Source organism: Armigeres subalbatus, chromosome 1 (genome assembly GCF_024139115.2).
Source record: "Armigeres subalbatus isolate Guangzhou_Male chromosome 1, GZ_Asu_2, whole genome shotgun sequence".
NCBI classification, from domain to species: Eukaryota; Metazoa; Arthropoda; class Insecta; order Diptera; family Culicidae; genus Armigeres; species Armigeres subalbatus.
Window position 1 is genome coordinate 221,064,995 of NC_085139.1, and position 26,633 is coordinate 221,091,627.

Sequence of the window (26,633 nt, forward strand, 5' to 3'; positions counted from 1 at the left end):
GTAACGGAGTTATAGCTATAGTTTCAGTAACTTAGACTAAATGATAACAAAATTCCAATCATTTAGTTTAAGTTACTGCAACTAGTGCTATAATTCCGTTATTAGTTGAATTCTAACAACAAACCCCTAGACAAAGTTGAAGAAAAACCTTCGCACTAGAAGTCCACCATACAACACATTTTGAAATTCAGCTTCTGTAATGAGTTATTGACAAACTACTAAATGATCGAACGCAAATTACTAAATGATCGATAACATCCTTCTGCGTTGCATACCATTCCTTGGCAAAATCTTCTCATCAAACCGACACAGAAATCAAATCTACCTCGAACAAAAATCATCAAAAAAAATTCAGGAAGTATCTGTCCGGTCACGAAATATTAGCCTCGACAGTGGCAACCTTCCCACTGAAGGACTGCCTGAAATAAACCACAAGTTGGCTCAGCAGGGGATGTAGACTGTATCTCAGCCCTTCCACTGAAGAGTCTTCTAATCCGTACGATAGCGACTGAAGGAGAACATTATTTTTAACTCTTAGAGCCTTGAAAAAGGCTGTTTGATTCGGCTAAGTGCAAAAAGTAAGAAAACGGTCTTTTCAAATAACCGCGAATTTCTAGTGATGGTATAAAAAAGACTGAATGCTCTGCGAGCGAATGCACTTTTCTTTTATACTACTTAATTTTGAATCTTCTCTGCTTCCCAATTGGTGGGCCAATCAGCTAGTGTCTTGTATCCCGCTTCTTTGTCAGCCAAAGCGTCATCATCATCAACGCGTTCGAGAAGGGCTTCTTCTTTTTTACGCTTGTTGCTCGCTGCTGGCGTCTATTTCTTAACGGGACTTTTCGCTTGATACAGGCCAATAAGCCGGGCAAGCGAGCTTAGAATTGCAGTTCAGATGGAAAGTAGGGTGTTCTTTTCTGAGACAACATTGTTAGTAGTAGAAGGAAAAACCCAGATTAATCCACCTAGCGGCGATGGCGCCTTTCTCGCGTAAAAAGGTAATAAATGTAGCCTTTACGCTTACACCTCGATGATGTACAAGAAAGGCAAAACAGTTACACCGTCTAATATTATGATAGAAAATTTACACTAGTAGACGACAGATGGCGCTGCCAAAAGTTTCTCCAATTTCCTATGTTCGAATTTTGACTTTCGGTCAATTTCATGGTACTATGAAACTGAACGAAGAGCAGACTTACGCCTAAATGCGTGCAACACTAGCATATTTAAAGTACGATGAAACTCTTAATGGGAGCAAGCCACGGATAAACTTCAAAAATATTCATAGATGCAAGGCATTTTTCATAACACATTATTGTTCTATGTGGCTATGTCTCATCACTATTTTAATATTATCTATTTTTTGCAATTTGCAATTATTATGAAATTCAATAGTGATCAACAGCGTTTTATTCTCTGTCGGGTGCAACTTGTTGCAAGAAAATCGGTTAAGAGTTTCTATGTGAAAATTTGGCTAATGTTTTTTATGGCATTTTGTGCACACACACGCACACACATACACACACACACACGCACACACGGACAGACAGACATTTGTTCAGCTCATCGAGCTGAGTCGAATGGTATATAACACTATGGGTCTCCGGGACTTCTATCAAAAATTCGAATTTGGAGTGAAATGATAGCCTTTCGGTACAACTTTGTTGTACGAGAAAGGCAAAAAACACCCGGACATGGGATTTCGGGTGATAAGATTTAGAATTCATAACATGGGACGATCATTCAGTCACGTTCGCTTTGTGTGCGGTCAGTATCAAACAATGTTTTTCTACATATTTTTTTATCAATGCCAAAAAATCCAACATTTGATGAAAAATCGATTGATAGTTTATTAATGTTTGAGCTGTTATCGGTGGTTTTTTGTCCAAATAATATTATGAGAAAGATTTGAACATCTTATGAATCTTTAAAGGCATGGTCAAGTGAAGTCCTTCGTCCACTTCGCGGTTAAGTCAGAAAAATTATCCACTGTTAGTTTTAACGCTATTTATGAAAATCACGCATAAAATTTTATCTCTAGAATATTGGATTTGGCACCCAAGTACAATTTCAGGGTTGTTACGACTAAGCGGATTCCGCGATTTTCGCGGATTTTGCGGTTTTCGCGGATTTGGCGCGGATTTACATAACGATTTTAGGACTTTGTGTGGATTTAGTTTTAGGAGTATTTAATCAAATGAAATTCTATATCTAAGGACGTTTATTTGAAAATTAGTTTTATGTCTATCTAGATGGGCTTTATTCTCGTTAGCAAATGTTTTCGAGAACAAAATTAACGTTTGTAGTTATTAACTAACATCAATTTTCGGATATTAACAAACCCTGTTTGAATTCCATGGTTACACTCTTGAGCATTGATTAAACAAATGTTATGAGGAGAGGGGCGCCACTTGTTGTCATTTTTAAACCATTCTGAAGCATGGCGCATTCAAAACATGTCTGTTGAAGGACATGAACACTCGTCTTTTAAGTGCTTCCGCAGAAATTGTTTTTGATGTTGATTTTGAAAAAAAAATTTGTTGAAAAGTTTTGAAAATGTTTTCCCGGAAGAGTTTTTGCAGAGATTCCCGAGAAATTCCCGCAAGAATTCATGTTAAGATTTCCTTCGAAGTTTATTTAGCTATGATCACAAGAATTTCTGTGAAAAATCCTGAAAATTTAACAACAGATTTTTTGGAAGTTTTTCAGCAGGAAGTCACCACCAATCATCACCAACCATGTTAGAATTTCCCAAGCGATTTCTGTAGGAATTAATTAGGGCTGTCCACATACAGTTTCCGAAAATTTCCTGCATGTCGTTTTTGAGGAATTCACAAAAAATTATGAAAAAATGAAATTCCGCATAAATTTCCGGGGAACCTTTTGCAAGAATGGAGAAATTTTCACAGATGTCCTCGGAGAAACACCCGCAGACAATTTTGGAGCGACTTCTTCAGAAATTCCAGGAAGGACCATCTAGATGAGTTGTTGTATCAACTGCTTTTTCCTTAATCCTATTTTCAATTTTGTACAAACATGTGTAACGTTGAAGTTAAAATATATATATATTAAAAATCAGTAAAATTATAAAAACGAACTCGAAAAAAGACGTTCACTAAATTGTTGTAATGTTCAGCATAATATTTAACATTGATATTTAACGTGTATTTGCTTAGAATTTAGTTTTGGGTCGCGCGGATTTGGCGCAGAATGGATTTTCATGTCGCGCGGAAATGGCGTGGATTTGATTTTAGTCGGCGCGAAAAATATTTCAGGATCTCCGTAACAACCCTGCAATTTCTATCCCGAAGGGAATTGAAAGCTTTGATTTTGATCTCTATCATTGGCCCTCTGAAGAACCGTTTGTTTGTTTGGACATACATGCTGCATCATGTGGCTTTTCTTCAGCCTGTCTCGGCTCATCACCGATGCCGGCCGGTCTCGGCTCGACTCTGCTGCTGCTGCCGGTATCTGCTCAGCATTGCTGCTTTGTCGGGTCTGTAGGGTGGACTGCTGCTGTACTGGCTAGGTTTCGGCTGATGATGGTGGCTTCGATGACTTCATTCCCTGCTAAAAGGTGTGAGTGCCGATGATGCGGTTGCTTCGCTTGTCCCGGTCAGAATGAAAGGAAAAAATCGCGTTGCGCTATTTTATGGCTTCTCGGCAGACCCAGCGACTGCTCATTCGCTGGTGTCTGCACCAATCAGAACGTGGTAATGGAATGATGCAAGAATTATGCGGTACCCATATTTATAGGTTCCCTTGATCCCAATGTTTTTCATTGCAAACAGTTTCATGCCTATTGAAACAAGTTTTTCGAGTCTTATCAAGCATGGACATGAAAGGCATACTTGAAACCTGTCGATTGAGGGGCTTACCGCAGAAATTCGTCCACTGAGACGAACGCTATTAACGTTTAAAATCTTTCAACACAGCGTAACGCGGTCCATTTGAATATTTTGAAATGACACCCGGTATAGTAAAGAGAGACGTAAGTCCTACGTCAAAACATGTAACAGTACACGGAGGCACGCAGCAACTTTGTGTGTAGCCACCAGCAAGGTCACTAGTACACTGTATTCTCGTTTTAAGAGGGTTTGCGATCAGCATCCACATATTCGGTTCCGCAACATTTTCGCACAGGTTCTGGAATCGGTTGAGGTTGAGGGTTCGAGTCCCTCCAAAACACATGGATTCTTTTTCGCAAATTTCATATCAATTTCTCCATTCCGAAACATGTTCTGGGCATATACACAGCCAAGATATTTAACAAAAAAACATTAATACTGTTTGAATAGTGTATTCCATTTACAGAAGTAAAGATATTGAAGATTTCGTGAAATACACGCACAACTTCAAATCTGAAAATTGAGCTTGAACATGTCGCAGTTTAAAAAAAATAAAATAAACGTAAGCAATATAATTCAATTATTTTTTCAGGTTAAAAAATACATACAAATACATTACAAATCTTCTTACTTCATTCTCGTGCACATTTTTGAACTTGGCTCAAATTATTTTATCTATTATTTTTGTTTTGTTTTTTACATTGAACACAGACATCAAATGATGTGATGCCAAAGCTTAGTTTAGCTTAGACTGACTGTACATATCAATGGTTGCTGCTCCGTGATTGATCAGAACTGGTGTAAATTGCACTTAGATCCAAGTGAATAGTGATTGGGATTTACTCGAAGTTTATTCTCGAAGTGCACGTTTCAGCTGCTCTCAAATGTTGATCAATAACGGCACTGGCCAAGTCCTCACAGTCAGTTGGGGATGAAAGAAAGGGGATGTTAGTGTGTGGTTATTTTTGCTACTAAAGACCGAGAATACCTCTGCATCTCCACAATAACCACAGGGAGAAAGTTGTGTTTGTTAGAAGGGGTTATCAGAAGCATAGATTTGGATTCACCATGGAAAGTGATTAAACAGTGGTGAATTTCTCTGAAACCATGGTTAAATTGACAGAAATTTCATCCCTCTAAGAAATCTGAGTCCGACAGGAGCTTGACATCAAAGCCCCGATCAGTGAGACAGAGCCTGATCTGAGAGTGAGCAGAGCAAGAGGATCCGCCTTACATCTCGCGATTCTGCACCGTTTGCGTCGAGCCCGTCGGACTTCGAACATGCGAAATGGCTTTGACGTTTCAGCCTGATATGGGTCCGATGTCCTGCTATGGAACATCAAGCCACATCTAGCTCCTGATTTGGGGTTCTTCTTCTTGTTTTTGTTTTCTTTCGTAAAATAGAGCTTATTGCTGATGTCTAATCATCATTCTCTTTCATGCGCATAGAAATGATAGAGTTTTCTATGCGCTTGAAAGAGAAAGATTATTAGACGTCACCAAGCTCTCGTAAGAGCTGTTGTTTACATTTTTTTTATCATTGTTTATTGAATATAATTTACATCTTAAAATCTAAACTGCTTCCAGTTTTACAATAATAATTATTTATGTCGGAATGAATCATCGTTGTCTGGCTTTTCCGGGATCAGGATCAATCAAACGGAATACCCGAATCGTTGCGCCAAAATACCCGAGAGAGGAAGTTTGTTCCGCGATTTCTCCATTACGTTCGGCGCTGTAAAAAGGGAAGAAATTAAAATAAAATTTGTGAAGGACAAAATATGATGAAGGATACTAACCAGCTAAGCAGTCAAACCCATATGCAATTGCCTCAGTAAAGTTTGGCGCAGGTTCGTTGCTGAGTCGAAGATTACTCGGAGAAGGATGTGGCAAGGGTTTCGATCCAACACCCACAAAGATGCAGCATAGAATTGTTCCTCCACGGTTGCTGGGAAAATTTTAATTTTGGGGGATTAATTATGAGTAAACATTGCTGAATGCGGGGAGAATATTGCTTATGTGAAGATGTAAACATTCATGAAAAATCATAACATATTCGCACAAATGGAGTTTTCACCATGGAAAATCAAAAATTTGTCAGACTATACCTTTGGCAATTCCTACGATAATTCTTCCGGGAATTCCTTCGCTCATTTTTTTCAGAATTCTTTCGAGAATTCGTTTGGTTTTTCTAATGGAATTACATAGGAAATCCCTTCAATAATTTTTTTTTGGAAATTCTACGAAAATTCTTCCGGGGAATCCTCCGAATATTCCTTCGGGAATTCCTACGATGATTCCATCGGGAATACCTCAGGGATCTCATTTGGAAAATCTTCTGGGAATTCCTTCGAGAAGTTCTCTGGGAATTCCTTCGGGAAGCCCCCGGGAAGGTCTTCTGTGCATTACTTCGGATGTTCCTCTGGAAATTACTTCGGAAGTTTCTCTGGAAATTCCTCTGTGAAATCCTTCGGAAGTTAATCTGCGAATTCCTACGAAAGTTTCTCTGGGAATTCCTTCGGAAGTTCCTTTGATAATTCCTCGGGAGCTTTTTTTTTTGAAAATTCCTTCGAAATTTTCTCTGGGCCTTTTTTTGGAAATTCCTTCGGAGGTTCCTCAGGGACTCCTTCAGAAGTTCCTCTGAGAATTCCTTCGGATGTTCCTTTGAGAATTCCTTCGGAAGTTTCTCTGGGAACTCCTTCGGGAGTTCCTGGGAATTCTTTCGAAAGATGCTCTGGGATTTCCTTCGGAAGTTTCTCTGAGACTCCTTCATAAGTTCCTCTGAGAATTCCTTCAGATGTTCCTCCCTTCTTTTAGAAGTTCCTTTGGGAATTCTTTCGAAAGTTCCTCTGGGACTCCTTCGGAAGTTTCTCTGAGAATTCCTTCGGAAGTTCCTCTGAGAATTCCTTCGGAAGTTCCTCTAAGAGTTCCTTCTCAAGTTTCTCTGGGAACTCCTTCGGAAGTTCCTCTGGGAATTGTTTCAGACATTCCTCTGGGAATTCCTTCGGAAGAACCTCTGGGAATTCCATCGGAAGAACCTCTGGGAATTCCTTCGGAAGTTCCTTTGAAAACTCCTTCGGAGGATTTTGCAAAGGGATTCCCGGAGGAATCATCTGAAAATTTCTAAAATATCTTCAGGATAGTTCAATTCATCGGCAATTATTTAAAAAAATAAAATTATTAAAAAATGTCTATGGAAATTATATTTTGAATTCTCCGGGAATTTTAATGAGTCCTTGTTATTTATTTACCTTGGAAATCTTTTTGAAATTTTCTTCGAGATCATTATTTGAGCTCATTAGAAAATATCAAAGCACATCTTCCAGAAATTACATCGGAAATATTTTTAAAATAACTATCTTGAATTCTCTAGGAATTTCTTCGAAAAACGAGAAACCTTCTAGTGATGACTGATTGGAAAACTTGAAATAGATTACTTCATCACTACAAGCCAGAAAATTTGTCTGGGGGCGGTATTCCTGAGCATTTTTTTTAGTTGGGTTGTTTAGGGGTATATATGTTTTTACATATTTTGAATCTGCATAAAAACTGAGCCTAACCCCAATTTTTCAGAATTTTTGGAGCCCCGGAACTATTTTTAATTTGCATTTTAAATTTGTATGGGACTAAAAATTTGTTCTTATGCTGCATGGGCCAACTGTCATTCTATGAATGTTAGTGTCATTCTATAGATTGAAATGGCTTATTGTTTCGAGAGGGTTCGGAAAAAAAATCACCTCAAAATTTTGTCTATGGGATGGGGGGGTGTTGGTTTATGTCCAAAACCACCCCTTCCCGTGGCTACGCCACTGCATTTGAGCAATAATATCAATCAATGCAAATCTTCCTTCTTCCTTCCTTCTTCTTCTGTATTTTCTTATTTCTTCTTCCTTCTTCCTTATTTCTTTCTTCTATTTTGCTTCTTCCGTCGTCCTTTCTTTTTCGTATTTCTCCTTTCTCATTTCTTCTTCCTTCCTTATATTTTGCTTCTTCCTTCGTCCTACTTCCTTTTTCCGCCTTTCTCCTTTCTCATTTCTTCTTCCTTCTTCCTGCTTTCTTCTTCCTTCTGTATTCTTCGTTCTTCCTTCTCTCTTTCTTCCCTTCCTTCTCTTCCTTTCTTCTCTCTTTCTCTCTTTCTTCCCTCCCTCTTCCTCTTTCCTTCTTTCTTCTTCTTCCTTCTCTCTGCTTCTTTCGTATGTATTCTTTCTTATTTCTTCTGTATTCTTTCTTATTGCTTCTTCCTTCTTCCTTATGTTTTCTTCCATCTTCTATCTTCTTTCTTCCTCCTTCCTTATTTCTTTCTTCTATTTTGCTTCTTCCTTCGTCCTTCTTCCTTTTCCCATCTTTCTCATTTCTTCTTTCTTCTTACTTCCTGCTTTCTTCTTTCTTCTGTGGAAGAATTTTGTGGATTTTCCGAAAACATTACTGGAAAATCCTTTAAAAATTACTCCCACAATTTCCAAAAATATTCCGGAAGGAATTCCTCCCGCAAATTCCGTAGGTATGCCCAAAGGAATTCCTGTAGGAGCTCCCGCAGAAATTCTCGTAGATATTTTAAAGGTTTTCCAGAAGGAGTTCCCAAAGAAAAACCCGAAAGAATTTCCAAAGAAAATCCCGGAAGACTTCCCCATGTATTCTCGGCGGTATTCCTAAACAAGTTATCTAAGGAATTCAGTTTTGTTATTTAATAAATATTATTACTGACCTATTCAGGCTTTGGAGCAGCTCTAAGGAATCCGGGATGGATCGAAAATACCGAAATTATTCTCGTAGCTTTGTGCTGTAAATTATTTCCATCGTATTCGTCAGACCCGTCTGAAATCAAGATGAACTACCGGTAGAATAATCTATCCGACAAAATGTGGTTTTGTCTCAAGCATCTAGTCCTTGCTAGCTTAGAGGCGATCTATGTGTATGAAATATACATTTATTTTCTAGAAATAGAATCATAGAAATAAACATTCACCTCTCGTATGGTTGCCTGAAGAAAACGAATCCTCTCCTACCAGACTGTCATCGTCAAGGTTTTTGACGAATAAAACTTTTCGTATATGTCGAAGCCACTTGGAAGTCGATTGCATCCTGGTTCCTCCAAGTGCTGGAACTCCTCCGTGCTCAATCAGGATTTTACTACCAGCATATTCGCGACCAGCGCTTAGAATTCCTCCCTCTCACTTTTTTTCACTTCCGGCTCTTGTACGGTTTCGAAGCGTCCTTCGAACGCTTCAACTACACTTTCAGCCGCGTGGTGCCGATCTGGAAACCGTGCATCGCCTGGATGGCGGCCTGTGCCGAGGCCACATTGCCGAACGACACCAAGCCGAAGTACTTGGACAGGTTGGTTTGCTTGTCGATGAACACCTTGGCGGACACCACGTTGCCGAACGGGATCCGCGGCCACTGCTTTTGCCATCGTAGGATTAGGTAAATGCGTTGTGATGAATACTGCTGCTGCCTCCAAACCAAACTGGGGCAGGGTGGCGTATGGCGTCAGATTGGTGGCATCGGTTCCTGCGGTCTACAGTGAGATCACTTTGTTGGGCGTTAGGGAGGAACGGTTGCGTTATTGCCGAAACTGCTGCTGTTGGGCCACCGCGTCAGTGACGCCGGCGAGATAGCATCCGCCGCCAGGAACGGTATCTGCTGATGGGGTGGGTTCGGATGGTGACCAATGGCCCGCGCGGTTAGAGACGTTACCGATTGCGGACCGCTTTTCTCTGAGAACCGATTTTCTCTGAACAGTTCGCACTGCAACCGTTATAACACTCGCGACCGAATCGGAGGCCAAATTTTCGCGAAATTGATCGTTTCATCTCACCGCATCACAAAACAATTTTTTTTGCAAGAGTGAGAAGGAGAAGTTCGAAAACCCGTTTTCAAATTATTGTTTTTATTCTTTTCACTCTTTTAGCAAAAATGAAACGTCAAACCACGGCGAAATGATTTTCGACAAAAAAGAAGAAGTAGACTTCGCCGAGAGCTTGATTTGTCGAGGGCGACGCTGAGAGGGATGGTTGTTTAGCGTAGTCTACAAAATAGAACACAGTTAAAAATTCTGAAATTTACACGCTATGGAAATATTTGAACGCATATTTTTGTGTTCAATAGCGGGGCCCTCCTTAGCCGTGCGGTAAGACGCACGGCTACAAAGCAAGACCATGCTGAGGGTGGCAGGGTTCGATTCCCGGTGCCGGTCTAGGCAATTTTCGGATTGGAAATTGTTTCGACTTCCCTGGGCATAAAAGTATCATCGTGTTAGCCTCATGACCTTGGCTAAGAAACCTCGCAGTTAATAACTGTGGAAGTGCTTAGCGAACACTAAGCTGTGAGGCGGCTCTGTCCCAGTGTGGGGATGTAATGCCAATAAGAAGAAGAAGATACAAGAAGCAAAAATGTCTGTACCTAAGGACATCTTTCGATAATTATTGATATGTACCTAGGTGAAATAAATAAACAGAACATTTATGAATGTCTATCTGAGTGCATAGTGAGCTGTGATTGCGAAGGTAAATCGTGTGAAGTGTTTGTACTTATTATTCGGTGAATCATGAATTATAGGCAACTCATTGAAGTATTGCGAAGGGCTGCGAAATGGTGAGTTGACATCCGGGAAGGGGCGCCTAACATAGCTCTGGTCCTCACAAGTTCCAATACTCACGCTTCCACGGGTCTTCCGATGACAATTGACCGCCAGCTAAGGGTTGCGTACTTAGCTGGTAGTGCAGCCTGGGCACTGTTGCCCTTCTGACATCAGCCAGAGTGAGAGGGTACGTCCTGTGGGGTCTGCCTAGGATGTGGTGGGGTTCGACAGTGGGCTCTGTTGAACTTCTATAAAAAGCTGCATGTGTCCCCAAGCAGGCCCTATCAAAGCGACCGTGTGCCGCTCCTCTTCGGCAGGTTTAGTCATCAACGTCAACAAAACCAAATCGTTGGATGTAAACACGGTGACTCCTTCCAGTTTCACAGTAGCCGGGCAACCAGTGGAGAATGTTGAAAGCTTCCAATATCTTGGTAGCCAAATGGCGTCGGACGGCGGTACCAAGATCGACATAGGCGCACGGATCAAGAAAGCAAGGGCTGCCTTTGCGAGTTTAAGAAACATCTGGAAAAACAGGCAGATAAGTGAACGCACCAAAATACGAATTTTCAACTTTAACGTGAAATCTGTGCTGTTATACGCTAGCGAAACATGGTGTGTATCAGTGGAGAACACTCAACGGCTGCAGGTGTTCATTAACAGATGCCTGCGGTATATAATTCGGGCCTGGTGGCCTCACAACTGGATCTCAAACAATGAGCTCCATCGTCGTTGTCACCAGAGGCCGATAGCAACAGAAATTCGGGATCGGAAGTGGGGCTGGGTCGGCCACACTCTACGTAGGGGCGGAAACGAAATCTGTAAGCAAGCATTAGACTGGAACCCAGCGGGACATCGCAGCAGAGGCAGACCCAGAGGCTCATGGCGGCGAAGCCTCAATAAAGAAATAAAAGAAGTCGACCGAAATCTAACCTGGCAACAGGTTAAAGCGATAGCCGGGCAACGCTCAGGATGGAGATCTTTCAAGTCGGCCCTTTGCACCACCGGAGGTGTACAGGATCCGTAAGTAAGTAAGTAATTGAAGTATTTAGAGCTCACGAGGGACGTCAGGTAGATCGCGTTGAAAAAGCTTTGGAATATATCTAGGAGTTTGAAAAAGGATATACACCAGAGATAGGGACACTTATTTATGGAATATCTCCATTACATGCATGGATGCGATTTTTCGAGTGCCTTCTTCACATATCTTACCGAATGGATTTTAAAAAGTGGCAGGTATCAAAGATATTAAAGGAAGCGTACTTGAAGAGAAAACAACTTATACAGAAAAGGCTTTATGATAGCTTTGGTGTGAGAGTCGACCAGCCAAGGCAAGGTGGAGCAGGATCAAGTACAACTGGAAACATTTGTCGACGAGCGTTTTCGAATCCAAATCTGTTAAGTGAAGCTTTAAATGTCAACGAAGAGCTAATTCACCGGTTCTGGAACATTCTGGTCGCGATAAACTGCCAAGAGCCAATCAATCCTGAAAAGCTAGACAGTTATTGTAAAGCAACCTACCGGTTATATTTGCAGCTGTATGATTGGTATAAAATTCCTGCTACGGTGCATAAAGTCCTTGCCCATGCTGGGGATATAATTATTCATTCACCAGCACCACTTGGAATGTTGGCTGAAGAAGCAGCTGAGTGTCAACACAAGCACTTAAAAAAAAAGTCGGACTCATCATGCCAGGAAAGCCTCAAGAGAAGAAAATTTACATGACGTTTTCATTCGTGCTATGAACTCGTCGGATCCTTTGATAAGCTCCCTCAACTTAGGTAAGCGACTTCAAAATAAATCTAATCCGGAATATCCAGAAGATGTTCAAAGTTTTTTAGTGACTGAAACTTCTTGCAATACAACAGATTCGAGTACAGAAAAATATACCATAGCAGATATTTTAATCGATCTTGAAGAAATAAATGATGATTTTGTTGAGGATGTTCATGTACATAATGAATAAATAAATGTTGTTGCAGTATACTTATATATCTTGAAGCTTTTATTGCATGGAGTTCGTTTAGCTTTAATAGAGCTTTATATTGTATTCCCTTTACTTGTTTTACGGGTTAAGAGCCTGAACCAATATGAAAAATCCTACAAAGACAACCTGTTACGTATGTAGATGCAATGGCCTGTATTTGACGGAGTCCTTGTGCAACTTAGAACATCTGTACAACTCAATTCACATAAAAACAGTATACAATTTTCTAGTTTGAACTCTACAGGTCTGCGCTGCATTAAAATACACATCTATAGACTGCTGTGTACATGAGACATTCGTAGATAAAAAGATATATTCCATAGAGATCAAAGGTCTGTATTCCAGGGAGTTTGGAGACCTTAGAAGTAATAACGACCTGCAAAACAAGTATTTCACATCTTTTAGACAATAATCTACGATATAAGTGTGAAATATTGCAGAAATGAAATGAAAATATTTTCGGCCACCTACTTGTATGGAGCCGCCCCATAGTGCACCGGTGGGGTAAGAGTGCGTTTTTCACTTGTCTTGCAATAAGGGTTCTAGTAAAACGAATCTCAATAATTTCAATATTTTTTCCACTGGGTAACATAAAGGAAGAGTATATGAATCATCGACACTGATTTGACATGCAGAAGCTTGCTTCATAAGGGCCACATGATCGATTGAAAACTAAGTGCGTACTCTTGCCCCACTCTACTCTATTGCTTTTGTTTAATTAGAATGTTGCAAATGAAACTAAGCAACAACAATAAAAGAAATTAGGCACCCTAGTCACACTCATATGCCTAATTTCGCGCACAAAGCGAAAGTCGAAATAAACACAAAATACATAAAATTTCACACTTTTCAATAGTAATGACGATTAAACATATCCAACAGAGCATAATGAATACAAATATTTCCAAAAAGTAGCCAGTTTTGTACAATAAAATAATTTGTTTACTTGGGTCATGTTCTTCATCGCTGTGCTAAGCACAAGCAAATATGGCGGTCGATGGGAGGACCGAATTGCGCTCAATGCACATTATGAACTGTTGCACAAATGCACTCAACCTCTGCCCCCTTTTTTAGTCAAACTTGAATTTATTGCCAACCAACAATTCGAGAACATTTCAGGTAAAAATCAATCAACACGACCGACCGAAAAACATGGAATACTTTTACTGTCCGTGGTTTATTGGGAACTGAACTCGCTGCTTTTAGTTTAGCCTTAATTCTAGTGCTATGTACAAATACATTATGTTATCCAACATTAACTCCACCGATGATTGGTTGAAAATTATTGCGAATCACGCGTGTTGCGTGCTTAGCAGTTAACTGACAACTAACTCAACATTTCTCGCTTAACTATTCAAAAGGACCTAAGTAACATTTTTTTCATGAATTAATTTGAATAGCGCAATGAACAGAATAACATGAAAGCTATTGATTGCAGTATTCAAATTAATTCATGAAAAAAATGTTACTTAGGTCCTTTTGAAAAGTTAAGCGAGATTTCCTTAGTCGGTTCCTTCGTCTCCGCTTTGATGGAGAGTGATAGGAACAGTGAGTAATGTGAAGAGGGAGACCTTTAGATGCTGCGAGAAGATCATGTGGTAGAGGGTTAATGTTGGTATCTATGGTAGGTTGCATCAATTTCTTCTTATATAGAGCAGCATTTCGGCTCGTAATTTTTTAACAGGTCCTTTTTTTGAAGGATGCGAACTCTCCCTAAATTTGGAGCTTGTTCGTGTTCTGTTGCTGTGTTGTACGTGAAGTGTATTTCACATGGTAGGATTGATTTTTGTTTCAATTAAGGGTACATAGGGGCTACATTGATGCCCTCGCGAGGCATATAGGATAGGATTCAGAAGAGAATGTATATAGGGTGAAATGCTCTTTACTAATAAACCCTAAAAATTTTCAATAAATTTAAATAAATAAATAAATAATTAAATCAAATTTGTAGTAAATACATTTATTTAAGCTTTTTATAATTTGGTAGCTAAATAGCAAAATCGTCCTTCATATGTTCAATCTTCACGCCAGGTTCCTAATTGGTTCAGCACAGACAATTTGCTCTGATTAACTGTTACAAGATGTTTCGGAAAAAATATCTCTGTCCTGCAACGGAACAAATTGGAAATCCGAAACATCGCGCTTTCTGCTGACTGTAGTGAATATTAGCTGTCCATTCTGAAATAAGCAAAACCATGGGTTGAATACGGATAACAATCATCAGGTATTTAGTTGTAGTAGAACAAAATAGAACAAATATGTACATTTAAAAACCACTCATAGTTATTCTAAACCAATCATACAAAGGGAAAATCGGGGCAAACTACTTAGGAATCCTACTACCGATAAAAGGGTATCTGACATGGTGTTGATATTTCACGGTGCACGGCTTTTCGAGCATCAACCTGGGAGGTAGCAGCAGAACAAGGTCAGATCATCCAGGGCAGCTTCTGATTGCAGTTGAATGGGTGGTTGAGCTGAAATGACTCATGAATGAAATCACCGATTGCCCGGGTTTTGGTGAACATCACGGGATTGGGGAAGATAAGGTGGCATATCGCTGTATCAATGCCAAGGTATTTGATTCCTTGAATAAAATGGGTCAAGATGTTGCATGCCAGAAACTATTTAGAGATCAGCAATCAAGCGGTCGCGCCATGGGAAGATCTATAGATGGAAACGGTAATAATTATGATCTATTCACATTCCATAGCTTTCGAAAAGTACTTACAACTTAAAAAAATCGCATTAAGCAACACTTTAGAATCCAGATGAAAGCAACTTCAGTTGCGAGTTTTTCCGTTCTTCACTTCTTGAGATTGCGAACAATAAACATTCAGATTTTTTTGGTCTTCTCGTTACTAAGTAACGAAAATATCGAGGGGCGAAAAGTTGGAAGAAAAGTGTGTGATGTGTTTTCCATTTAAGGGGCAGCTCGATTTTGCAAAACTTTTGGGTACCGGTAATTTGTGCTAATGGAACCAAAAAATGACTGCTAATTGTTCTGACCCCAACATCTTGATAATTATATCTATGCTGAGGATTCTTAACTTAATGTCTTTTAATCGCATCTGGTTTGAACGTATTTCATTGTATTTTTATGAATTATGCATAAGGTACACCGGGGCAAATTGAAACGGTTTTTTCAAAGTTGAAGTTTGAAGTGCTGTAAAAAAATCATCCTTTGATAAATTTTTAATCCGTTTGCGGTGTTTGATAGTTCGGGCCAAAGATTATGCTTAAAAAATAAGCAACCTTACCAAACTTTTTTATAAATATTTTGTATACTGAAAATATTTTTTTATATGCATTGTTTCAACTTGCCCCACATATCGGGGCAAGTTTAAACACTGCGCTATATACAAACATAACTTAACTTTGCCGTATTAAAAAACAAAATATATGTACTCAGTGAGACTCAAGATCCACGAGGTTGTCAAGGTGACTGTACTGCCAGGATTCGCAAAAGAGTCCCATGTAAATTTTTGACGGTTTTTATTTTCTTTAAGAAATTAGCTCAAAATTGTCTCCTGTTTAAGAAAAATTGATAAAATAGTAGGCTTTGTTGTAGAAATTTGAAAATCAAATCCCATTTGTGTTGTCTCATCTTGATATTTACTTTCATAAAAGACACATTCTAGATTTGGATACTCTTTTACACAAAAATAAACTAAAATATGGAACTCTTATGCGAAAAAGGGCAGTATACAACAAAGTCACAAACGTAATTTTCAGGGACCAAATTCTAGAGATCGCACTACGCTGAAAATTTATCACACGCAAAAAAAATCGTGAACCAGCAAAAATACACCGTGATTTAATTCATGGATTCGGGAACACCAGTCACGTTTTCCAGAACGTTCCAGAAAACGTGACTGTGTTCCCGAATCCGTGGCTGTTGTTCACGAACAAATACACCGAGAACTTGTTAGTTCACGAATTCATGAACTCTTTTTTTTGCGTGCAGATTGATTACGTCCTTCTGGTGACCACTCGGAGTTCTTTTCAGGATGGTTCATTAGTTGGTTCACTTGAATTGTGTGCCTAATTAATTCGGTTGTGGCTTCTCCATAAATTCACATTAATTAACCACCGTATGTCTCATAAACTCCTCGACTAGAGAAAGAGGGGACTGCGGAAGTGAACGGTGGAGTTGCTGAAATGTTTACATGCTTTATGATTTATATTTTTGAGTGCCAGTGCTCACTACGAGGAAAAGTTGATTAGGAATCTCAAAACTAGACCATGCAGTTTAACCATGACCGTTTTCATCCTATTTTTTAGTTAAGATTGTAGGAGGGCGTTCATGACAGGATGGGCGGAAATTTATTAAATTTATTTTCAGAAGTTTGGACCTTTTCATAAATTTATGTTCTTCGACTGTATTCTCCATGTTGAATTCTGGAAAAAAAATTACTTTAAATTGCGAGGGTGACGTTTTGAATCGTTGTTTCAACTTGCCCCACACCACGCATTTCTATTTGCCCCGATAGGTTAAAAATGCGGATCAATTTCAAACGACCATATTTCAAAAATTAAAATGGAGTTTTCATTGATTTTTCATAATCATCATGCATATTCAACATTGGATGATTGCCTACCATGCAAATTTGATGAAAAAACTATTCCAAATATCATTTTGAGACCTGTTTCATTGGCACGTCAAATAGTTGGTTTAGATTTTGCAAAGGGTGGAAAATAAACAATGACAGGAATTGCTTCTAGTTGCTGCAATCTTCCGGGAATGGCAGTCAGAAGGTGCGCTTAGGAGAGTTGTTTGTTAAAAAAAAAAACAATCAGGGCATTCGGTCATTTCAGATCTAAATTACAGCTTCTGTTTCAACTTACCCCGCATTTCAACTTGCCCCGGTGTACCTTAAGGTTGTTCAAATCTGCTTTGCAGTTTTTGAATCTCTTTATTGCTGTTTGTGTGATATGCAGAAAGCTTCGAGGGACCGTACTTTCTTCACAATTTTATGCTAATTGTGTGGTGTTCCTAATTTTTGAGAGCAATTTGAAGGTTGCGAGGCCCGTGCACTAATTACGTAATGGCCAACGGGGAAACGAGGGGGTCGATTATTTTCTCACGCTGCATATAAATAAAAAAAAACCAGATCAATCCACCTAGCGTTGGTGGTGCCTTTCTCGTGCATTAAAAAATGAGAAAAACACATAAGAGAGGTCGAAATAGCACTTTAGGGGGATAGATTTTACTTTTTCCATCAAATCATTTGCATTTGCGGTCATTTGAATGCATTACTGCAATCTACGAAAAAAAATCGTTTTTCAAATTTTTTTTCCCAAGGGGGACCCTTGGCAGAAAAACAATGTTTTTTCAATAACTTTGGAACGCATTGACCGATCGGGCCAATTTCCAATAGGAAACAACTAGACCGCAATTTGCGTCGACTGCAACTTGTTGCGAGCAAATCGAATAATGCTAAGTACCAAAAAGTGTGTCTCACATTTTTGTACACACACATATACATACATACACACATACAGACATCACCTCAATTCGTCGAGCTGAGTCGATTGGTATACAACACTATGGGTCTCCGAGCCTTCTATCAAAAGTTCGGTTTTGGAGTGATCCTATAGCCTTTACGTATACTTTGTATACGAGAAAGGCAAAACATGTTTTGAATGAAAAACGGTGAGTTGGAAAGCTCAGGAAAAACCCTTCGCTTAATAAAGGTAAAAACGAAGATGATTTGTTGATATTGTGGGGTCCATAAAAAAATTAATGCAATCTTCATCATATTGTGAGAGTTCAATAATCTTAATATTTTCATAGACGACTGAGCCTTCCAAATAATAAAGCTAGTTAAACAAATCCTGATATTTGCACTAATTTTTGAGATGTAGTTAGATGTTTGTTTTTTTTTTTTGGAAAAGATGTTTAATTTTGATACACATACCTAGTTAAGTTTGCCATTTTAAGGTGTTTTTATGAGATGTTGCGAAAAAAGATTCGGCTGCCGGTGGGACTTGAACCCACACTATTCCATTAAGTACACGGACGTATTACCAATTATACAACAGCTGCCCTTGCGAGAAATTGTTCCATAACCAGCTAATAACGATGAGATATCAGTCAATTCCCCGTATCTATCGAATCTGCTTTGGCAACATTTCACACCCTGTTCTCTCTACCTCGATTTTTGTAAATTTTTCCTTTGTTTTATAATTGTGGAAATATTTTAAGGATTTTTGAAAAAAAAATTGAGATCCGGAAGGTCTTGTAGAAGTATTGAATGAAGGACACCTGAAAGCCGGATTTTAATGAGATTTCCTGAATAACGCATAGTGACAATCGAATTTTCTCCAATTTTCGGATGTTGCAACTGTATTTTGCATCTATGACCCACCCCAACATGCACACTACTCGCGAAATAGTTGAAACATACGACTGTCGTAGAGCTCACTTCGGTTTTCAACAAGAACTACAATATATTTACTGTGAGAAATTATTAAAAGACAGAAACACCGTCTTCGACCAGAGGTCGTACAGACTGAACACTTAATACCTAGACAACGGACAGGACACATAACACCCAGTGGACCGGTGGAGAATTTTACGATCACGAAAAGTTTCCTCCTTACCGGGGCGGGAATCGAATCGGGCCTAATGAACTCTAATCTTCTCTTATTTATTAAATTCTAGTCCAAAAATGTTCCAGCTTCGTTTAAATCTAACCGTCGCACTGAGGAGTATTTCAACCCAAATCCTGCCCAAAAGTCAAAAACAAAATTTTTAGATGTTTCCATATTATTTATCGTTTTGGAATTCTCAAATAGTGCTACTAATTTAAAAAAAATTCACTTCGGATAATTGAACCCTCCGGATAATCGAGCCATTTTTTTGTTGTCGCTGGAAATTCAACTTTTGCTCAAATAATCTTTATTCTAGTTATATAAAATCTAATAAAATATCCTGTTGGTCCGTTCATGGGCTCTGACTACTTGGCTTGGCGATTTATTTATTACGTTCGTAACGTTTTTTTTTCGGGATACAGTAGCCGTTCGATAACTGCAAAAAAAATACTCTTCAGTTAACGAATGCCGTTCGACAACTGCAACGCATTCTAGACGTCAAACGGTTGTCAATCGACGTCAGATGCAAAAAAAAGTGCATCTAAATGTGCAGCGCAATGCAGCTGTCATTGAGTTTGACACCAGTTTGAAGTTTAGCGGTCGAATTGCAGTTAAATGACTTAATTAAATTAACATTAACGGGAATTTTTTTTTTTTTGGCTCAAAAATCTAATGAACTGTCCCAGGAGATTCTTCCAAGTTTTCGAATTTTCAACAGGAAATGCTCTAAAGTTTTCACCGGAATTTCTTTGAAATTTTCACGGGAAATTGTTTAGAAGTTTGCCTATGCCACCGGGCATGCATGCTTCGATTTTTTTTTCTCATTCGTGAATTTTCCAGAGTTTCCACTAAACAGAATTTCCTTGTGATTGTTTTTAAGTTTCACAAAAACTGTTTCCAACGGAAGTTCAACTGGATTTTTTTCGGAATTTCTTTGGATTTCTACGTGAATTTTTTTATGTTTTCCATTAGTAATTCTGCGGAAATTCTATGAATTTTTTTTCAAAAGACGAAGGGTCGTTCGTTTGAAAATCATTCAGTGGAAAGTCATTTGACCGAATACCACATGGCCGAATAATACGTTAAGCCTAAAGCTATCTAACCGAATTCCATTTGTTCGATACGGAAAACGGTTTGACGGTACGACCAAACTCGACATTTGGCTGAAAAAGCCATATGCTCTAACAGGTCGTTTGGTCGAATAGGCCTTGTCGTCGAAAATTCTATTTGTCCGAAACGGTAGTTTAGCAGGAAGGGCAATTTGGCTGAAAATGTTATTCGGCTGATCCGATTATATGGCGAAAAACGTCGACCTGTTCGGCCTAACGTCATTTTCGATCAAATGAGCTGTCGGAGTAAACGTCTTTTTCGGCCAAATTATCAGTTCGGACGTATGATCTTCACCCGTACGTCGCTTTCAGCCAATGGAATTTTTGGCCAAAACGTTTTCGACCTTATGTCACCTCATCCGTCCAAGCAGCATTTGTGGTCAAATGATTTTTTCCGGCAGCTCCGGCAAACGACACTTTGAGACACGTAAATCTTTGAGATTCCCAAAGGCCAAAGGAAATTAATTTACCGGGGAAATTTCTGGAATTTGCACCTGGTGGGCTTCGTGACCGTGTGGTTAGTGGCGCCAATCGTCTAAGCGTATTTGCAGGCCATGGAGTGTGAGTTTGATTCCCGCCCTAGTAAGGAGAAAACATCGTGAAGCGGAAAACGCTCCGCTGGTTCACTGGGTGCTGTGTGAATGTCCTGTCCGTTGTCAAATGATAAGTGTTAAGTATTCAGTCTGGGCAACCTTTGGTCAAAGACGGTGATCCTGTCTTCCTTTCTTTTAAATTCTACAAAACAGATCTTCCAAATTTTTAAGGAAATTTACTTAGAATTTCAACGGTGCATAGTATTTTCGAGATATCGAAGAAAATTCTTCAAAATTTCCAATGAAAGTTCTTAGTTTTACGAAAAGCTTTTTCGATTTTTCAACGTAAAAATGAATGGAATTTTCAAGAAAAATAGCTTTTTTCACGAGAAATCCTCTGGAGTTTCAATGGGATTGCCATAAACTGTCGGCGGCGACGGCGCACACTTCTAACCACCGTGCGGTCCTCCGGGAAGTCTGGAGGATTCCAAAAAATGAAAACTTCTAAATTTTATCGTTAGGCACCAAGATTTTTCAGATGCACTAGATGTTGTGGCTTATACATGTCGTGACCTTCCGAAAATTCCGGAACATCCATGAAATAAAACCAAAAATAATGAATTTCATCGCATAGCACCATTTGACATTCTTACAACGGAATTTATTTTATTTGATTTATTCAAACTAAGGCCTCTGCAACACAAATCGATCCACCTTGCTCTCTGTTCCCCTGCGGATCCCTATCAGGAACCATTTACACCGGGTTATTGCCCGACATTCTGAGCATGACATTGTGTATGGATCACCTTGAATCACCGAGTGATTCTTTTTTTTTTTTAACTATCATTTATTTGGAAGGCTCATTTTCCGTAAAGCGTTACGGAGCCGTAATCATGTTTTTGAATACATTTTTTCATGATTCTTATACACTAATGTTAGTTTTGGGGAACCGAAAGACTCGCGGTTTGGTCGAGGTTAGGGAATACAATAATACAATAGGAAAGGGAGGGAATTTAGGGTTCTTAATTAATTACAATGCTGATGTTTACACAGTTGAAATCCTTGGCAATGTTTCACATCTGTAACGAGACAAACTTTTTTTGGGAGACAACGATGAGAGGAAGACATACGGGAGGGATTAACGACAGATATTGAGATGTACAACAAGAGGAAGACATTCTTAAGGGATTACGACAGCAAAGGGATGGATGGACGACGATTATAATCTAACATCAGCAACTTTCAAAAATTGGTGGACAAGGGACATGTATTCGAGATCAGATTCTTTTGTAAATGAAAATATTCATTTCATCATTAGGGAAGATCCATTAATTACGTAACGCAAAGATGGCCTATGTCACACTTTTTGTATGAGGTATCTAGAAAATTTGTATGGATTGTCACACTTCAGGAAACCCAACTCCCCCTCTAAGCGTTAAGTAATTTGCGGATGTTCCATAAACACAATGATTTTTCAGTGCCATTTGTTGTTACTATGAATATAGAACTGGTGTTTTAATCCATACATGGACCACTTTTTCAAGTACGATTCGATCTGAAACCTTTTTCATGAGATCCATAATTATTATATTAATAGCTAACTTTTTTCTACCTTTTTACAATAATATGTTTTACAAAATAAAACTTATGATTAGGTTCCAAACCAGTCCAAGCCACAAAATTGTCAGCGTTGGAAAAATTGGAGTTTACTGAATAAGCTCCATAAAAAAAATTCACGCATACTCACGCAATCGGACTTATTTTTATTTTGATATAGTAAAGATTGCTTAACCTTCCTAGTGCATTGGGGTCTATTTTGGCCCAGAGATGATTTAAAAACGTTGTAGCTTTGTAATCAAATGAGATAGGGCGTTGAAATTTTCTGACTTTTCCTAACTTTTGGAAATGAAAATTTTGGGGTGATAACCAGCTATCAGCGACCTCTAGGAGCGCCACAACAAAAAGTGACACATTGTGCATTAGCGGGTCAAAATGACCCAAATTGGATTCGCTCCAAAAAGTTCATTTTCGAACCGATTCTCAATCTTTGCAACCAAATTGAAGGTATGGAATCCACGGATGTTGTTACGGACAGATTTTTGCACTTTGGCCATTCTGGTTCCCAGGAATCGATGTTGCAGGAACATAGATTCTTAGGTCAATTTTTGGCGTGATTTCTTGCCTCTCGAAGGGTGATTTTGGAAATGCTCATTAATTTGTGTAGCAATAATTCTATTAGAATGTAGCCATTGTCCATTTCCATGGATCAACACAATTCCTGGTTATTTCACGGTCCGGTGTCCCTCCGGAAGATCCGGAACATCCGTAGAAGTGGTCAATTCATTGAACTCATCCTAGAAGAGCGCGGTTTTTTCAAAGCTTTTAATTATCGAACGCTGAGTAACAAATGATTGTGGTGACCCATTGTGATAGACCTGAGTGGCCACCGGAGTTCCTTTAGAAGATCCGGAACATCCGTAAAATCAATTCATGGAACTCATCCTAGAAGTGCGCGATTTTTTTTTCAAAGCTTTTCATTATCGTACTTTGAGTAACAAATGATTGTGGTGACCCAATTTGGTGGACCTGGGTGGCCACCGGAAGTCCTCCAGTAGATCCGGAACGTCCGTAAAAATGGCCAATTAATGAAACTTATCATAAAAGGGTGCGGTTTTTTCCAAAGCTTTTCCTTATAGTACTTTGAGTAACAAATGATTGTGGGGACCTATTTTGGTGGACCCGGGCGGCCACCGGAGGTGTTCCAGAAGATCCGGAACGTCCGTAAAAATTGTCATTCCATGGAACTCATCCTAGAAGTGCGCTTTTTTTTCCAAACTTTTCATTATCGTACTTTGAGTAACAAATGATTGTGGTGACTCAATTTGGTGGACCTGGGTGGCCACCGAAAGTCCTCCAGTAGATCCGGAACGTCCGTAAAAATGACCAACTCATGACTTATTATAAAAAAGTGCGGTTTTTTCCAAAGCTTTTCCTCATAGTACTTTGAGTAACAAATTATTGTGGTGACCCATTTTGGTGGACCTGGGTGGCCACCGGAAGTCCTCCAGTAGATCCGGAACGTCCGTAAAAATGGCCAATTCATGAAACTTATCATAAAAGGGTGCGGTTTTCTCCAAAGCTTTTCCTCATAGTACTTTGAGTAACAAATGATTGTGGTGACCCATTTTGGTGGACCTGGGTGGCCACCGGAGGTTCTCCAGTAGATCCGGAACGTCCGTAAAAATGGCCAATTCATGAAACTTATCATAAAAGGGTGCAGTTTTTTCCAAAGCTTTTCCTTATAGTACTTTGAGTAACAAATGATTGTGGGGACCTATTTTGGTGGACCTGGGCGGCCACCGAAGGTGCTCCAGAAGATCCGGAACGTCCGTAAAAATTGTCAATTCATGGAACTCATCCTAGAAGTGCGCTTTTTTTTCCAAAGCTTTTCATTATCGTACTTTGAGTAACAAATGATTGTGGTGACCCAATTTGGTGAACCTGGGTGGCTACCGGAGGTCCTCCAATAGATCCGGAACGTCCGTAAAAATTGCCAATTCATGAAACTTATCATAGAAGGGTGCGGTTTTTTCCAAAGCTTTTCCTCATAGTACTTTCAGTAACAAATGATTGTGGTGACCCATTTTGGTGGACCTGGGTGGCCACCGGAGGTTCTCCAGTAGATCCGGAACGTCCGTAAAAATGGCCAATTCATGAAACTTATCATAGAAGGGTGCGGTTTTTTCCAAAGCTTTTCCTCATAGTACTTTGAGTAACAAATGATTATGGGGGCCTATTTTGGTGGACCTAGGGGCCCTCCTTAGCCATGCGGTAAGACGCGCGGCTACAAAGCAAGACCATGCTGAGGGTGGCTGGGTTCGATTCCCGGTGCCGGTCTAGGCAATTTTCGGATTGGAAATTGTCTCGACTTTCCTGGGCATAAAAGTATCATCGTGTTAGCCTAATGATATACGAATGCAAAAATGGTAACCTGGCTTAGAAACCTCGCAGTTAATAACTGTGGAAGTGCAGAATGAACACTAAGCTGCGAGGCGGCTCTGTCCCAGTGTGGGGATGTAATGCCAATAAGAAGAGGAAGAAGAAGGGTGGCCACAGGAGGTGCTCCAGAAGATCCGGAACGTCCGTAAAAATTGTCAATTCATGGGTTTCGGCTTTGGGACAGTTCGTCGAATGACGTTTAGTTCGACATTTTGTTGAAAGGACATTTGGTCGAAGGAACATTTAGTCGAATGGACATTTTAACGAAAGGACATTTAATCGAAAGAAGATTTAGACATTTATGGTAAAATAATCCATAAGATACATGAATAAACTGGTTGGAGGAATTCAGTGGACATGAGGAATTTCAATCAGCAGCTGAAGAAACGAATAAGGAAGCCAATGAGGATTTTTCATCTGAGCCAACAGAAACTTATGGAGACCTGGTGGATTATTGAAAAATTGAAAACCTTCAGAAGTAGCAAAATATATACTGCCGCTAACCGCAAGTCGAGCACATCTGTATATGGGGCTCCATGTACAGATGTGCTCGACTTGCGGTTAGCGGCAGTATACCCTATTCTATTTTCGGTGGTATAGATTCAATGTAGTCGGTTAGAGGGGTTCACGGAAGTCAATATCTAGTCAAGAATAATATATCACCGTTTTCGTATTATTTATTCTTTTTATCAGCCCATCATTCTTTGGACAATATTGGAAAAATAATTATATGACTTTTAGGAATACCGCAATAAATCATTTATTTTTTAATTGTTATTGGCTTAAGTTTTTTGTTTCAAATATCCATTCTACGGAACGTCATTAGACTGAATGTACCAAGATTATCAATTCGAAAATCCACTTTCGACCAAACGTCATATAACCAAATGTACGAAGATTCTTTCAGAAAACTGATTTCGACTAAATGTCAATTCGACGTAGTGTCCTTTCGACCAAACGTCATTCGATCAAATGTCCTACGTCTCTAGTGGAATAAAAAATCATTTTCGACTAATTGTCCCTTCGATAAAACGTCCATTCGACGTGATGTTGTTTAGACCAAATGTCATTCGACTAAATGTCTTTCAACGAAATGACTTTCGACGAAATTGTATAGATTCATGGAATTCATGCTAGAAGTGCGCGTTTTTTTTCCAAAGCTTTTCATTATCGTACTTTGAGTAACAAATCATTGTGGTGACCCAATTTGGTGAACCTGGGTGGCCACCGGAGGTCCTCCAGTAGATCCGGAACGTCCGTAAAAATGGCCAATTCATAAAACTTATCATAAAAGGGTGCGGTTTTTTCCAAAGCTTTTCATTATCGAACACTGAGTAACAAATGATTATGGTGACCCAGTGTGATGGACCTGAGTGGCCACTGGAGTTCCTCCAGAAGATCTGGAACATCCGTAGAAATGGTCAATTCATAAAACTCACAATGGAATAGCTGAATCACCGAACACTGAGTAATAAATGATTATGATAACCCTTTTTTAAGGACCTGGGTGGCTACCGAGGTCTTCCGGAAGATTTGGAACGTCCGTTAAAGTGGTCAATTCGTGGTGAATGGTGAATATCGATCATGGAAGCAAATTATGCCATACTTGAAAATATTTTCTGGGTTAATGTGATTGTCCTTTCAAAAACAAATAGTGTCATCTTAATTTTTATGAATTGACTATAATTACAGATTTTTTGATCTTGCGGAGTTTCATTCGTGACTACAAACGTTCCTGAGAATGGGTTACAACGATCATCCATTACTCAGGATATGAAAATAGGAAAACTATGATAAGTTTCATGAATTGACCGATTTTACGGATGATCTGAATGTACCTGAAGACATACAGTGGGCAATCCATGCGAAATGGTTACGATCATTGGTTTCTAAAATTAGGAAAATAAAAAGGTTTAGAAGAATAGTGTGCTTCATCTTCTTCTTCTATGGAAAACACGCCATTTCTAAGGTGGGTTTTATGAA

At 39.3% G+C, this 26,633-nt stretch overlaps 1 protein-coding gene and 1 long non-coding RNA gene across 3 annotated transcripts in view; one reads left to right on the top strand and one right to left on the bottom strand.

Moving 5' to 3' along the window:
• The window catches only part of LOC134205790 (uncharacterized), a 105,783-nt gene that overhangs the window by 10,878 nt on the left and 68,272 nt on the right, over positions 1-26,633 (top strand). The window lies entirely within an intron of this gene.
• On the bottom strand, positions 14,407-15,267 carry LOC134211184 (uncharacterized). 2 transcript variants are annotated; one of them, XR_009978963.1, is made up of 3 exons: positions 15,144-15,267; positions 14,756-15,079; positions 14,407-14,590 (listed from the first exon to the last, which is right to left on the bottom strand). It is a non-coding gene; the product is annotated as an uncharacterized LOC134211184 (long non-coding RNA). The 2 variants fall into 2 exon arrangements; XR_009978961.1 differs by having other exon boundaries at positions 14,677-15,079.